The 15,497-nt window shown below is 40.7% G+C and overlaps 1 protein-coding gene across 1 annotated transcript in view; it reads left to right on the top strand.

Moving 5' to 3' along the window:
- The window catches only part of lrrc7 (leucine rich repeat containing 7), a 631,001-nt gene that overhangs the window by 288,854 nt on the left and 326,650 nt on the right, over positions 1–15,497 (top strand). The window contains exon 5 of the mRNA XM_072273841.1: positions 5,677–5,766. The gene's annotated coding sequence lies outside the window, so the exon portion shown is untranslated. The remainder of the gene's footprint in view (positions 1–5,676; positions 5,767–15,497) is intronic.

Below are 15,497 nucleotides of genomic sequence, written 5' to 3'. Positions count from 1 at the left end.
TCTGTGAAATTACATAATTTAGAAGAAGTTAACGGAATCATTTTGCTCTTGTGCTGTGAAAATGAAAATTTATATATTTTCAAATACTTGTCATAAATTCAAATGGTTCATTATTAAACCTTAGTCCGTGCATTCCAATGATTTGGGTCATTGTACTTAGGAGAAATTTGGTCTAAATAAAGGATATTCAAGAAAAATTAGTACAATGTACATAAAAACCTTAAAATGAAATTCAGACGCACTCATGGTATTGTGAACTCTGCTGGTATTTCTAATTTGCCAAGCATTAAAATTGATGTAAAGTTAATTAAGATTAATTTTGACAAATCCCCAATAAGGAATTCCTCTGTCTCAGGAGTACTGGCCAATAATTATCAAAAGTATTCAATTTAGAAGAGCACAAATGATATTGAGACTGGAGACTAATATATGTGTAGATATATTAGTCTCCAGTCATTGTGATTCTAACTCAATGTTCCAAAGGTTTTGTCATGGCCATTGATATCATTTGTTTTGTTTATATTTTAGCAAATCATACACATTAATATCTGTGGCTCAGCACTATCCCTTCAAACTTACATCCACAATTCAACAACTCTAAACCTTTACATTAATCTCCAATCCTATTTTGATCTCCATTGAACATTATAACTGCTAATTTCCAGGGCATAGTGGTTCGCATAAAGCTATCGTATTGCCAGTGACCTACGTTCAATTCTGCAGATGTCTGTAGGGAGTTTGTATGTTCTTCTCGTGACCAATGGGTGCTCCTGTTTCCTCCCACATTTCACAGACAACACACATCAAAGTTGCTGGTGAACGCAGCAGGCCAGGCAGCAACTCTAGGAAGAGGTACAGTCGACGTTTCAGGCCGAGATCCTTCGTCAGGACTAACTGAAGGAAGAGTTATTAGTAGGTTAATGGCTCACATGGGTGTAATTGGCCGATGTGGGCTCATTGAGCCGGAAAGGGTGCTGCTTCCCGCACCCATGCTGAACTGGCCAACTTCATCCACTTTGCCTCCAACTCCCACCCTGCCCTCAAATTTACATTTCCAACACCTCTCTCCCCTTTCTCAAATTCACTGTCTCTACCTCTGGAAACAGCTTATTTACTGATGTCTATTATAAGTCCACAGACTCTCACAGTTTCCTGGACTACACCTCATCCCACCCTGTAACTTGTAAAAACGCCATCCCCTTCTCTCAATTCTGTCTCCACCGCATCTGCTCTCAGGATGAGGCTTTTCATTCTTGAACAAAGGAGATATCCTCCTTTTTCAAAGAAAGGGGCTTCCTTTCCTCCACCATCAACGCTGTCCTCAACTGCATCTCCCCCATTTCATGCCCGTCTGCTCTTACTCCATCCTCCTGCCACCCGACCAGGGATAGGGTTCCCAAACATGAGGAAATCTGCAGATGCTGGAAATTCAAGCAACACACACAAAAATTGCTGGCGAACGCAGCAGGCCAGGCAGCATATATAGGAAGAAGTACAGTCGACCTTTCGGGCCGAGACCCTTCGTCAGGACTAACTGAAAGAAGAGCTAGTAAGAGATTCAAGAGGGGGAGGGGGAGATCCGAAATGATAGGAGAAGACAGGAGGGGGAGGAATGGAGCTAAGAGCTGGAAAGTTGATTGGCAAAAGGGATACGAGGCTGGAGAAGGGAGAGGATCATGAGACGGGAAGCCTCGAGAGAAAGAAAGGGGGAGGGCAGCCCAGAGGATGGAGAGCAGGCAAGGAGTTATAGTGAGAGGGACAGAGAGGGAAAAAAGAGAGAGGGGGGAAATAAGTAAATAAGGGATGGGGTACGAAGGGGAGGAGGGGCATTAGCGGAAGTTAGAGAAGTCAATGTTCATGCCATCAGGTTGGAGGCTACCCGGACAGAATATAAGGTGTTGTTGTTCTAACTTGAGTGTGGCTTCATTCTGACAGTAGAGGAGGCCATGGATAGACATATCAGAATGGGAATGGGACGTGGAATTAAAATGTGTGGCCACTGGGAGATCCTGTTTTCTCTGACAGACAGAGCGTAGGTGTTCAGCGAAACGATCACCCAATCTGCATCGGGTCTCGCCAATATATAGAAGGCCACATCAGGAGCACCGGACGCAGTATATCACCCCAGCCGACTCACAGGTGAAGTGTCGCCTCACCTGGAAGGACCGTCTGGGGCTCTGCATGGTGGTGAGGGAGGAAGTGTAAGGGCACGTGTAGCACTTGTCCCGATTACAAGGATAAGTGCCAGGAGGAAGATCAGTGGGGAGGGATGGGGGGATACGAATGGACAAGGGAGTCACATAGGGAGAGATCCCCACGGAAAGCAGAAAGAAGGAGGGAGGGAAGGATGGAGGAACAGTGCCTTATATTCCATCTGTGTAGCTTCCAACCTGATGGCATGAACATTGACTTCTCTAGCTTCCGTTACTGCCCCTCCTCCACTTTGTACCCCATCCCTCATTTATTTATTTATTCCTCTTTTTTCTCTCTCTCTTTTTTCTCCCTCTGTCCCTCTCACTATATCTCCTTGCCTGCTCTCCATTCTCTGGGCTGCCCTCCCCCTTTCTTTCTCCTTCGGCTTCCCGTCCCATGATCCTCTCCCTTCTCCAGCCTTGTATCCCTTTTGCCAATCAACTGGCCAGCTCTTAGCTCCATCCCTCCCCCTCCTGTCTTCTCCTATCATTTCGGATTCCCCCTTCCCCTCCCACTTTCAAATCTCTTACTATCTCTTCTTTCAGTTAGTCCTGACGAAGGGTCTTGGCCGGAAATGTCGACTGTACCTCTTCCTAGAGATGCTGCCTGGTCTGCTGCATTCACCAGCATTTTTTGTGTGTGTTGCAAGGGTAGGGTTCCTTTTGGCCTCACCTATCACCCCTCCAGCCTCCACGTCCAGCACATAATTTGCTAAAACTTCTGCCACCGCCAATGAGATCCCACCACCAAGCACATCTTTTACTCCCCTCCAATTTCTGCTTTCCGCAGGGATCGCGCCCTACGTGACTTCCTCGTCTATTCATCCCTCCCTACTGATCTCCCTCCTAGCACTTGTCCTTGCAAGTGGAACAAGTGCTACATCTGCCTCCTACACTTCCTCACTCACTACCATTCAGGGCCCCAAACACTCCTTCCAGGTTAGGCGATTCTTCATCTGTGAGTCCGTTGGGGTCATATACTGTGTTTGGTGCTCCCGGTGTGGCCTCCTGTATATCAGTGAGACCCGATGTAGACTGGGAAACTGTTTCACTGAGCACCTATGCTCTGTCCAACAGAAAAAGTGGAATCTCCCAGTGGCCACCCATTTTAATTCCACTTCCAATTCCCATTCCGATATATCCATCCATGGCCTCCTCCACTGTGGTGATGAGGCACACTTAGGTTGGAGGAACAACACCTTATATTCCGTTTGAGTAGCCTCCAACCTGATGGCATGAACATCGATTTCTCAAACCTCCGGTAATGCCACCTTCACCATTCCCCATGCCTTTTTCCCTCTCTCACCTTATCTTCTTACCCGCCCATTGCCTCCCTCTGGTGCTCCTCCCCCCTTTTCTTTCTTCCATGGGCTTCTGTCTCTTTCACCAATCAACTTCTCAGCTGTTTTTGCATCCTTCCCCATCCAGGTTTCACCTATCACCTTGTGTTTCTCCAGCGAGTGGCTGTTCTGTGATCGAAAACATCTTGTTAAATCCACTCGCTGGATTTTTTTTTTGTTTTTGGCACCATTCTTTGTAAACTCCAGAGTCTTTTGTGCATAAAAATCCCAGGAGATCAGCAGTTTCTGAGATACTCAAATCACCCTGGGCGGCACCTAATTAATTAGCTTGTTTATTTCGGCTTTCTTCTTAAAGATGTGCCGGACACGCTCCAGCTAGCACTGCACCACTGGTGGAAGCCCTGCTTAATAAATGCTATAGCAGTTCAAGTTATAGCAGACAGGCATCTGTGTTTATTTTCCAACATGTACCTCTCTGTCTTCCACCCCACCCCAACTTCCCCACTGAGCGTATTCAGAAAATGTTCGCTGTTTTTCCCCTTGACTGCATTGGACCATACAGCTTAAAATGTACGGCCCAGTATCTAGTAGTATCTCAGCTAATCCAAAATGAAAATTGAGTTATTTTAGGTATGTGTTTGTGGTGTAACCTAATATGCAATGTACAATAACCATGGTTTATTCCCAGTTGAATGAGGTGTAATTCTAGTAATAAACTGAAGAGGTTTGCAGTTGAATCCCAGCTCTGTGCAAACTAGTGATCTAAGTCAGGGTAATAAGAAGGATGCTATAATAGTTCTTAGAGTAGAGAATGGATAATTGGCAAGAATTTCTGCTTCAAATCAGATTTCTATAACAACTGATGGAAGGCTGACTGATTATAAAATGGCTTTGACACTAAAATGGTGTTTTAATTCCGCCATCACTTCCTAAAATATAAAGAAGGATTAACAATGGGAGACTGCCGGTGTATCAGAAATCTTATGCAATTTTGAATTAACAGTTTTTAGGAGAGGATGGAAAGAAATGTAAAGTATAGAATCAAAATATACACAGTTATCCAAACCTTGCACACCAGGAGTCTGCGGATTTAATGTTTATTACTCTTCATTTTAACAAAGAGAAAATTGCAAAGTCAAAAACTCTGGTCATTATATCTGGGTTTAACTTAAATAATTACTTAAGAAATTAGCATCAACCTTTTGCTTTTGTGCTATGAAAATGTAAAATTGTTTAGTTTGGAATTTTAGCAATAAATTAGAAAGGTATGTGGTTTAATCCCTAGTTCTTGCAGCCCAGTGATCTGATTCATAGTAACAAAGACAATGCTGCAATAGACCTTGGACTGGGAAAAGCAAGAATCAGCAAAGTATGCTCTATTTACAGTAGAAAGATTTTTAAAATCCTTAAAATATAATGCAGACACACTCATTATGAACTTTACAGGTAATTCTAATATCCATGGAACATTAGCATTGATTTAATTTGGCAAGTTCCCAATAAAGAATTCCTCCACCCTTGGAAGTACTGACCAAGAAGTATTAAATGTTTTTGGTATTAGAGGAGCACATATGATATTGTGACTGGAAATTAAAAAAAATAGTAGTTCCGCACGTTTAAGCGAAAATAGCTGCTGATTTGTCTTGAATTAAATAATAAAAAAATCAGAGGTAGTATTTAAAATAATTTTTCATTGTGACAGCTGAACCACAATCCAAGAACTTAAAAAGACTAAATACAAATAAGTTGCAGTCTTCAGTGCACAAATATTTAGCAATTATTTGTTCCAAAATATATAGCACTCAGTAGCATTTTCTACATCTTTATAACTAAGTTATTAGCAGTTTTCTCATCTCATGCCAGAATATGCTTTATGGTCTTTGTGTATCCTTCAGGTAAGCAAAAGTTGTCTGTCTCATAAAGTATTCATGATTTATCATGATAGATATTGAACCATTCAGAGTTGAATGTCAATAGCTGTAAACGCCAAATTTAAGGAATACTGTCATGCTGTAAGGAACATCAACACTTATGGAATCATTTTCGTGTTCCCTCTCCCCCTTCAACCACATTGAAGATTATCTCACTTATGAGATGCTTGGGGTATTGGATGGGGTTTCAGGGCATTCAAGCATATGGTAAAGGTCTAAAGTTTTATGGTTACTTTTTGATACATTTTTCAGCTTTGAAACAAGATTGCTCATGGCTCAGTGTACTTGGCAATAGTCCTGGGAAGGAGAGCGCACCCGACGAGTAACCTCATCCGTCGAGCGGTAAGGGTTTAAAAATTTGATGTAATGGTAATAAGGCATGTTACGAATTTTATGATAGCTATGAATAGAAGTGATAATGGAATACCAGAGACTACCCAAGAATACCCTAATACTACTAATGTGACCGTGCAGTTACATGAATCTTAAAGCAATATAAATTTCTGTAACATCTTTTAGCCTGTCTACATGTGTGTAATATGAACATGGTCTAAAACTCAGTTGCTGTTCTGACAAACTATTCATTTTTCATTACAGAATTAAGTAAATTAACTTTGAGCATTTCTGTGAATTGGATTTAAATTTTGTCCTTTCATTTCTGGTAATAGGGTCAAATTCAACTTTGCTCAATGGGATAAATATCTGTTGGTCTAGAGAATTTTAAGGATCCTTGTAAAATTAATTTTGAGTTATCTGCCATCTTTACTCATGGAGCACAAGCTAACAGTAAATAAGTTAGCACACATCTTGATGAACTGGAAATAATAAGCTGACAAAAGTTGAGATATTTTACATGTATTAAAATGTTTGGACTATTATTGAGTACATGACACATGTGTTACGGGGTAATAATGAGTCATGGCACAGATCAAGTACGGTATAAGAGCAATGAATGATATTAACTCAACCTGCTATGAATTAGCTTTATGAATGGATTTGTAACCAGCATGTTTTAACCTGTATGTTGTTTTCTCCTGCTTACAATAATACTAGAAAAAAAACACTCTTACATTTTGGCTCATGCAAAAAGCACTTTAGAAAAGGGAAAGCTTCTTTCCAGTTCAGTAAAAGCCTGTGACAACAATGAAAAATAACAATATGCAGTGGATTCTGGTTAATCGGGACACACCAGGAACAGTACATTTTGGCCCAAATAAACAGCTGCCCCAACTAGTCAAAGTTTCATAGGTATAAATGTATAAAAAGAGAAACTATCGTTTAACTAATAGATTATGTATTTAAATTAAAAACAGAACAAATCAAACACTTTCAATATTACTAGAATTCTATAGAACTGTATTATTCCTAATTAATCCACTGTATACAGCCATGTTCTTTTGATTGACTGTAAATGAACTAAATCAGCCAAATAACCATAGACAATGGACGGCCTGCATGCAATCCTTTTGATGATTGCATCCTCCAGATCTTCATTTTCATTGTAACATTTAACATGGTTGTCGATACCTTCTGTTTCTTCGTAGTTCCTAACTTACTGAGGTAGTGAAATGGTTTGATTTTCAATCCCAGCCATTTCTAGCATCTCCTAGCCTGAATGTTTGAAAATGCAATGAGAAAATCAGTTCTGAATTGTCTTACTGCTTATTCTCACCAACAAAAATCACTGCTTTTTGAACACAAACACATACAACTGACATTATTTACGAACTGTTCGTTCTAAGCACTGTAGTGTCCAACGGCCATGAAAATGAGAAGGCGTACAAGAGCAAGATAGATCAGCTGGTCGCAGCAACAACCTTGCACTTAACGTCAGTAAGACTAAAGTGTTGATTGTGGACTTCGGCAAGTGTAAGATGAGGGAACACACACCAGTCCTTATCAAGGGATCAGAAGTGGAAAGGGAGATCAATGTCAAATTCCTGGGTGTCAGCATCTCTGACAATGTATCCTGGGCCCAATATATCAATGTAGTTACAAAGAAAGCATGACAGCAACTACATTACCATCTGGCATGGGGTTGGGGGTGGGGGTGGCATTGCACAGGATTGAAATAAGTTGCAGGAAGTTGAAAACTCAGTCAACTCCATCATTCAGCATCCAGGACATCTTCAGGGAGTGATGTCTCAAAAAGTTGGCATCCATCATTAAGGACCCCCATCACCTAGAGCTTGCTGTCTTCTCATTGCTAACATCAGGAAGGAGGTACAGGAACCTAAAGGCACATACACAATGATTCAGGAACAGCTTCTTCCCCTCTGCCATCAGATTTCTGAATGGACATTGAACCCATGAGCACTACCTCACTACTTTTATATTTGCTCTACTTATTTAATTTAACTTTTTTAATATATACATACTTACTGTAATTTACATTTTTATTATGTATTGCTGCCGCATAACAATACATTTCATGACATATGCCAGTGAGAGTAAACCCGATTCTGAGTTTGAAGTTCATGGGACTGACACTAGTTAGAAACTGTTCAGCAACCATCTCCTGTCCCAATAAGTGGCATAGTGTCCCAAATAAATGAAAGGAATCCCAGCTATTTTCTCAATTAATTTTTGTCCTTTAAGAGTTGTCCCATATAAGTAGCTGCCCCAATTAACCGATGACCTAATTAACTGGAATGCACTCTATATTGATAGAGAGGTGATGAAACTTTTGGATGGTACAAGAAATCTGCATGAATATTTTTTTTATTATTTCAAAATTGGATTTATAAAGAAGAATATTCTGAAAAACGAACAGAACAAATACTAGAGGAACAAGTGGATGAATTAGCACATAAAAGTAAAGTGTGGTCCAGGTGAGAGGTACATCTGTGTTTCAGCAGCAGAAAATGGATGATGTAGGAGAATGCAAAGAAAATATAAGACTGAAATCATTAGGAAAATGTAAAAGGATTATAAAATCAGTTTATCCAGGTACATAAAAACATTCCTAGGTAAATTAATAATAAAGAGATGATCTGGAAAGGAATTGGGACAGTACGGATTTATAGGATATTACCACGTGCAATATAGCAAAGTGGAGGAATAGTACGTAATTACCATGTTTCAGTATTTACTCAGTTAGGTGCATATGTAACCTGAAGATGAGGTCAGAATTTATATAACTGTGTTTTTTAAAATACAATAATGAAACTCAAAATTAATGCAATTCCAAAAGGCATTCAATAGACCAAAGGTTTAAATCCATGCTGTTTTGTTTCCATGATGTCTGGTGGCTGAAATTCAGTCGCTCTTTATGTTTAAAAATGTAGTTGACTGTTATTGTCAGTTTCAACATTCTTCCTTTTCATGAATCTGACTGTACATTACTAAATTGAGTTGAACTGTCCTGGAATTATACCCCTAATCCAGACAGATTACATCCACTCATTTTTGGAAATCAAGGGTAAATTAACAGAAATGTAATTAAACATATCAATTGACTCTGTTTCTCTCTCCATTCTCTCTGCTTGACCAACTGAGTATCTCCAACACTTGTCTCCAGTTATTGACAAATTTTTGTTCTAAGCAGAATGAATAGTTTGTTGGCTTTAGGACAGAAAGCAGAGAGACAAAGGCTTGTTACTTAATGTACAGAAGCATGGGATGTGGTGCTCCCTAAGGATCAATGCTGGAACTGTTGAGTATAATTCATATTAACAATTTGGAATTAGGAAATGTACTTTTTATTTCAAAAAATTCCAGTAATCTTTACAGTGTACGTGATGAAAATTCCATCACCAAAGACACCGAAGAGACATTCATAAATCTGTAGAACAAATTTCAAATAGAAACCACACTGAAGGTAGTGTGTGTTTATAAAATGAGCCTTTATAATTCCAAAATAAGTGAGTTTGCACTGTATCTTTGGATTTGAGACATGACCATGGGGTTTCACACAGTCCTGCCATCTTGTCAGCTGCCACAAAATGTAAAGAGAAATCATGTACATGACTTTCCAAAAAGTAACATTTCAAGTTTTTAAGAAAGCTTTGTTTTAGTAACCATTATAACTTAATTAGGACCATATTTGTTTCATAATGTGTGTTAATGGACATTAGCTTTTCCAGGCAGTATACTTACTAGCCTGCTCCAACCTACAAACAAGAAGTACTCCGAAATTTGTTGCTGCAAGACAGGTGACTTCACAAAGTTTGTTCTCCTGGTGCTTCAGATCTTGGCTGTATTCAGTCTCCCAAAGAGATACATGTGAAACTATGTGTTTATTAACAGCTCAGGAATTATAAAAGCACATTTATTCTCAGGATGTAGGCATGATTGACAAATTTAACGTTTGTTATACATTGTTAGCTAAACTGAGAAGGTTATGATGGACTATCTGCTTTTCCTGCTGCTAGTACATTGATGCAATTCATAGAAAATAGGTGTAGGAGTAGGCCATTCAGCCCTTCGAGCCTGCACCGCCATTCAGTATGATCATGGCTGATCATCCAACTCAGAACCCTGTACCAGCCTTCCCTCCATACCCCCTGATCCCTTTAGCCACAACGGCCATATCTAACTCCCTTTTAAATATAACCAATGAACTGGCCTCAACTGTTTCCTGTGGCAGAGAATTCCACAGATTCACTACTCTCTGTGTGAAGAAGTTTTTCCTAATCTCGGTCCTAAAAGGTTTCCCCTTTATCCTCAAACTGTGACCCCTCGTTCTGGACTTCCCCAACATCGGGAACAATCTTCCTGCATCTAGCCTGTCCAATCCCTTTAGGATTTTATACGTTTCAATAAGATCCCCCCCTCAATCTTCTAAATTCCAACCAGTATAAGCCTAGTCGATCCAGTCTTTCATCATATGAAAGTCCTACCATCCCAGGAATCAATTTGGTGAACCTTCTTTGTACTCCCTCTATAGCATGAATGTCTTTCCTTAGATTAGGGGACCAAAACTGCACACAATACTCCAGGTGCGGTCTCAACAAGGCCTTGTACAACTGCAGTAGTACCTCCCTGCCTCTGTACTCAAATCCTCTTGCTATGAATGCCAGCATACCATTCGCCTTTTTCACCGCCTGCTGTACCTGCATGCCCACTTTCAATGACTGGTGTATAATGACACCCAGGTCTCGTTGCACCTCCCCTTTTCCTAATCGGCCACCATTCAGATAATAATCTGTTTTCCTGTTCTTGTCACCAAAGTGGATAACCTCACATTTATCCACATTAAATTGCATCTGCCATGAATTTGCCCACTCACCTAACCTATCCAAGCCACCCTGCATCCTCCTCACAGCTAACACTACCGCCCAGCTTCGTGTCATCTGCAATCTTGGAGATGCTGCATTTAATTCCCTCATCTAAGTCATTAATATATATTGTAAACAACTGGGGTTCCAGCGCTGAGCCTTGCGGTACCCCACTAGTCACTGCCTGCCATTCTGAAAAGGTTCCGTTTATTCCCACTCTTTGCTTCCTGTCTGCCAACCAATTCTCTATCCACATCAATACTATACCCCCAATACTGTGTGTGCTTTAAGTTTGCACACTAATCTCCTGTGTGGGACCTTGTCAAAAGCCTTTTGAAAATCCAAATATACCACATCCACTGGTTCTCCCCTATCCACTCTACTAGTTACATCCTCAAAAAATTCTATGAGATTCGTCAGACATGATTTTCCTTTCACAAATCCATGCTGACTTTGTCCGATGATTTCACCACTTTCCAAATGTGCTGTTATCACATCTTTGATAACTGACTCTAGCATTTTCCCCACCACCGATGTTAGGCTAACCGGTCTATAATTCCCCGGTTTCTCTCTCCCTCCTTTTTTAATTCATAGACCTTTTTAGGAGATATGGGCGTGACATTGGAGCTCCATGTACAGTAACTAACTAGGTAAGGACAGGTTCTTGTGAGGTTCATGAGAATGATCCGGGGAATGGAAGTATTAATATATGTGGAGCATTTGGTAGCCCTAGGCCTATACTCTCTGGAGGTTTAGTAGATTGAGGGGGTTCTCATTGAAACCTATGGAATATTTACAGGCCTGCACAGAGTGAACATGTTTCCAAGAGTGGGGGTGTCTAGGATCATGAATCCTAGTCTAGACTCTAGGATTCAGAATACAAGGACATCCCTTTGGAACAGAGATGAGTAATTTCTTTAACCAGGTGATGGTGAATCCATGAATTTCATTACCACAGATAGATATGGCGACCAAGTCATTGGGTGTATTTAAAGTGGAAGGTGATAGGTTCTTGATTAATCAAGGTGTCAGCAGTTATGGGGAAAAGGCAGGACAATGGAGTTGAGAAGGAAGGCAAGTCAGCTCCCAGTGCGTCCGGTGCTCCCGATGCGGCCTTCTATATATTGGCGAGACCCGATACAGACTGGGAGACCATTTTGCGACACATGCCCTTACGCTTCCCACCTCACCACCATTCAGGGCCCCAGACAGTCCTTCCAGGTGAGACGACACTTCACCTGTGAGTCGGTTGGGGTGATATACTGCACCCAGTGCTCCCGATGCAGCCTTCTATACATTGGCCACACCAGACGCAGACTGGGAGATTGTTTTGCTGAACACCTACGCTCTGTCCGCCAGAGAAAGCAGGATCTCCCAGTGGCCACACATTTTAGTTCCACGTCCCATTCCCATTCTGATATGTCTATCCACGGCCTCCTCTATTGTAAGGATGAAGCCACACTCAGGTTGGAGGAACAACACTTTATATTCCGTCTGGCTAACCTCCAACCTGATGGCATGAACATTGACTTCTCAAACTTTCGCTAATGCCCCACCTCCCCCTCGTACCCCATCCATTATTTATTTATATACACACATTCTTTTTCTGTCTCTCTTTTTTCTCCCTCTGTCCCTCTGACTATACCCCTTGCCCATCCTCTGGGTTCTCCCCCTTGTCTTTCTCCCTGGGCCTCCTGACCCATGATCCTCTCATATCCCTTTTGCCAATCAACTGGCTAGCTCTTGGCTCCATCCCTCCCCCTCCTGTCTTCTCCTATCACTTTGGATCTCTCCCTACCCCTCCCACTTTCAAATCTCTTACTAGCTCTTTCTTTAGTTAGTCCTGATGAAGGGTCTCAGCCTGAAACGTTGACTGTACCTCTTCCTAGAGATGCTGCGTTCACCAGCAATTTTTATGTGTTTTGCTTGAAACTCCAGCATCTGCAGATTTCCTCGTGTTTGCAAGTCAGCCACAGTTGAATTGTGGAGAAGACTCAATGTGCCATGTGGTCTAATTGTATGGTCTATATTTATTTTCATGATAGGTTTCTTTCCTTTAAGATCATTTGCAGTTTAGTTAAGCTTTATAGACAATCTAATGGTGTCAAAGGCTTGGAATTTCAATTGCATTATTTCTCAGTATTAAAACATTATATACCTCCTTAATACTGCTTTTTGGAAAGCAGCATTGTCAAGCTCTCTTATATCACGAAATGGGCATTGCTCAAAAAGCTCAAATTGAACTTCTTTCCAGTGCTTGCTCGTAGCCACACATCTGCAATCTTCTCTTTTGCTCTCTCTCACGTACTCTCACACTCAGCAAGCATTCTTTCTGTGGAGTTTAATTAACCAACTATTTTCACTATATTAATCTGCTCAATAAAAACTTGTTTCCCTGACAGAATCCCAGATTAAAGAGAGTGTGTTGTTATTCCTAGAATCTTTACTGCAGATTCTACTTCTTCTCCGTCTTGTTTTACGGCGGTTGGCACCCAGATTAATGGTGTATTGCTGCCACCTTCTGCAATAGACTTGCATTCTAAATCCCTTCACCCAGTCACACGCACACACATACCCTAACCTACACTTTATCCTTCCATCTTTGGAAATCCTAGTACCCTATTCGTGGTTATCCATCATATTCTATTAAAAAAAAACCCTTGTACCCCTCAAGAAAGCTAAAAATACCCTGACCTGTGCTCTCTCACCCATGCCCAGCAACCATTTTAATGTGAATTCCTCCACCCCCAACTCCCTTAGATTGATTCTCATCATCTCTCTCTGTATCCCATACTTCCTGCAACTCAGAACTACATGTTCTACTGACTCCTCTTCCTGACATTCCTCACACAATCCTGTCTGGTGTTTCCCTATCATTTTCAATGTTTTGTTTAATGCACAATGCCCCAGCCTTAACCTAGTCCACACAGTTTCCTCTTCTGTTTCCACTACCTACCCACTCTTTTGTATTTGATATAAATGCCTCCCTTTCCCATCTTTCTTGCCACACTTGGTTGATTTTTTTCTCAGATTACACACTTAACCTATGCTTTAGTGATAATAGTGTGCATTTCTATATTTTCTTCTTTTAATGCCCTCTTTACCAACTCATCTACCCTCTCATTCCCCTTCACTTCTACATGTGCTGGAACCCATAGAAATTTTACCTGACCTCCCAGATTTGCAATTCTTGTGACTGACTGAAGGACTTCATAAAGTACATCTTGCTGACTGTTTGAGTGAATAGACCTTAAACTTGCCAGAACTGAGGATGAATCTGAGCATATCAACACTTTGACTTGTCTAGCTTTCTCCACCCATTGCAACGCAACCAACACTGCCAGCATTTCCACTGTCTCCACTTTACTGCAGATAATAGGAGACGTGATACTAAAATAGTTGTAATGAAATTGATACTAGTATTAATTTCAGAATTCCAAGAATGGTCAAGAAGCCATGTGTGAAAGATTAAAACTGAACATTATTGTACCTGTATGTATCAATTGGCATTAATTGTATTCAGGAGGTGTTTAGCAGCTGGGAAAATATCTTCATCATTTGTGTTGGAGAGCGATTGCAAGATCTCGCTGAGGAGGAGTATTCAGTTTTCAGATTCATTTATTTATCACATACAGTATACTTTGAAATATTCAGTGAAATGCATCATTTATGTCAGCACCCAACTCAACCTCAGGATGTGCTGGGGAAGCCCACACGTGTTGCCACACAGTCCGTCCCAACGTAGCATGTCCACAATGTTTCCTGCGATCCCGCAGTGCGCTGACCTGGGGGACTCGCCAGTCTGGGAGGGTTACCAGCCCAGGTCCTCACGAGTCTTTGCCCACAGCACTTGCCAGCCTGATGTCAGTCCACCAGGATCACTGGCCTTCAACCCATAGACCACTCCTTATGAGTTCAGTCCTGAGGAGTTATTTTGCATTGCTTGGTATTAACTGCATCTGCACCCTTTCCTAGGACTCATTCCCATAGTTAATTACCTAAACTGCTTTGAATTGCCTCAACCTCTACTCTACCTATCATGTACTTTTGCAGAGATGTTTTAAAAGTATCTATATTGTTCGTGTTTAAAGTGCTTCAGAATAATTCTAGTGATCCTTTAATAGGCTATATTGATATGTCATTTTATTGAAGCAGCTACGTACAGTCACTGCAGACTTTTGCTGATTGATTTTTCCAATCGTTACTGAATACAGCAGTAACCATAGGAAATACAATAACAGCACTAAAAAGAAAAATATTGGGATTAGTAAGGGAATTGGAGATTGCTGAGTAGAGAAGGGAATATATATTGGTTAATGCATTACCCCAGTCAGCTGGTTGTGGTACTGCCACGTGGCATGTTACAGAATTCTTTTGCAGCTAATTTCACTTAATTGGAAGCTACATATTGAAGCAAAGAAGGGAAATAATACTCTGATAACCATATGCAATATTGATCTTAATTACACTGTTAGTCTTAATCAAAGATTCTAGCTATGATTACAAACTATCAACCACATGAAATCCATTTCTTCAATCAAATCTCTGAAGTATTTATTGAAGTGGGTCATGCTATTCTCATACCCAGTGCTCCAGTTTGACAGCCTGCTAATCATTATCCAGTGACCTCTGCTGAAACGGCAATTTAGAAAGATCAAACAAGCAGAGAATTCTACCCAGGTGTGAATCCACTATTCCCACAATTCTTAAGGAATTATTTCGGCAAAATCTTATGCTATCCCAATAGATTAAACCTGCTATTAAGAATACAGATTTGTAACATTTATCTTCTACTTTTAAAGTTCTAAAATTCTAGCGCACCCAAAACAGTGTTGTTGAGGGGTTTAACAACCA

Source organism: Mobula birostris, chromosome 12, assembly GCF_030028105.1.
Source record: "Mobula birostris isolate sMobBir1 chromosome 12, sMobBir1.hap1, whole genome shotgun sequence".
Taxonomy (NCBI): Eukaryota; Metazoa; Chordata; class Chondrichthyes; order Myliobatiformes; family Myliobatidae; genus Mobula; species Mobula birostris.
The sequence above is the reverse complement of the archived record's forward strand: the minus strand, read 5'-3'. Positions and strand labels throughout refer to the sequence as shown.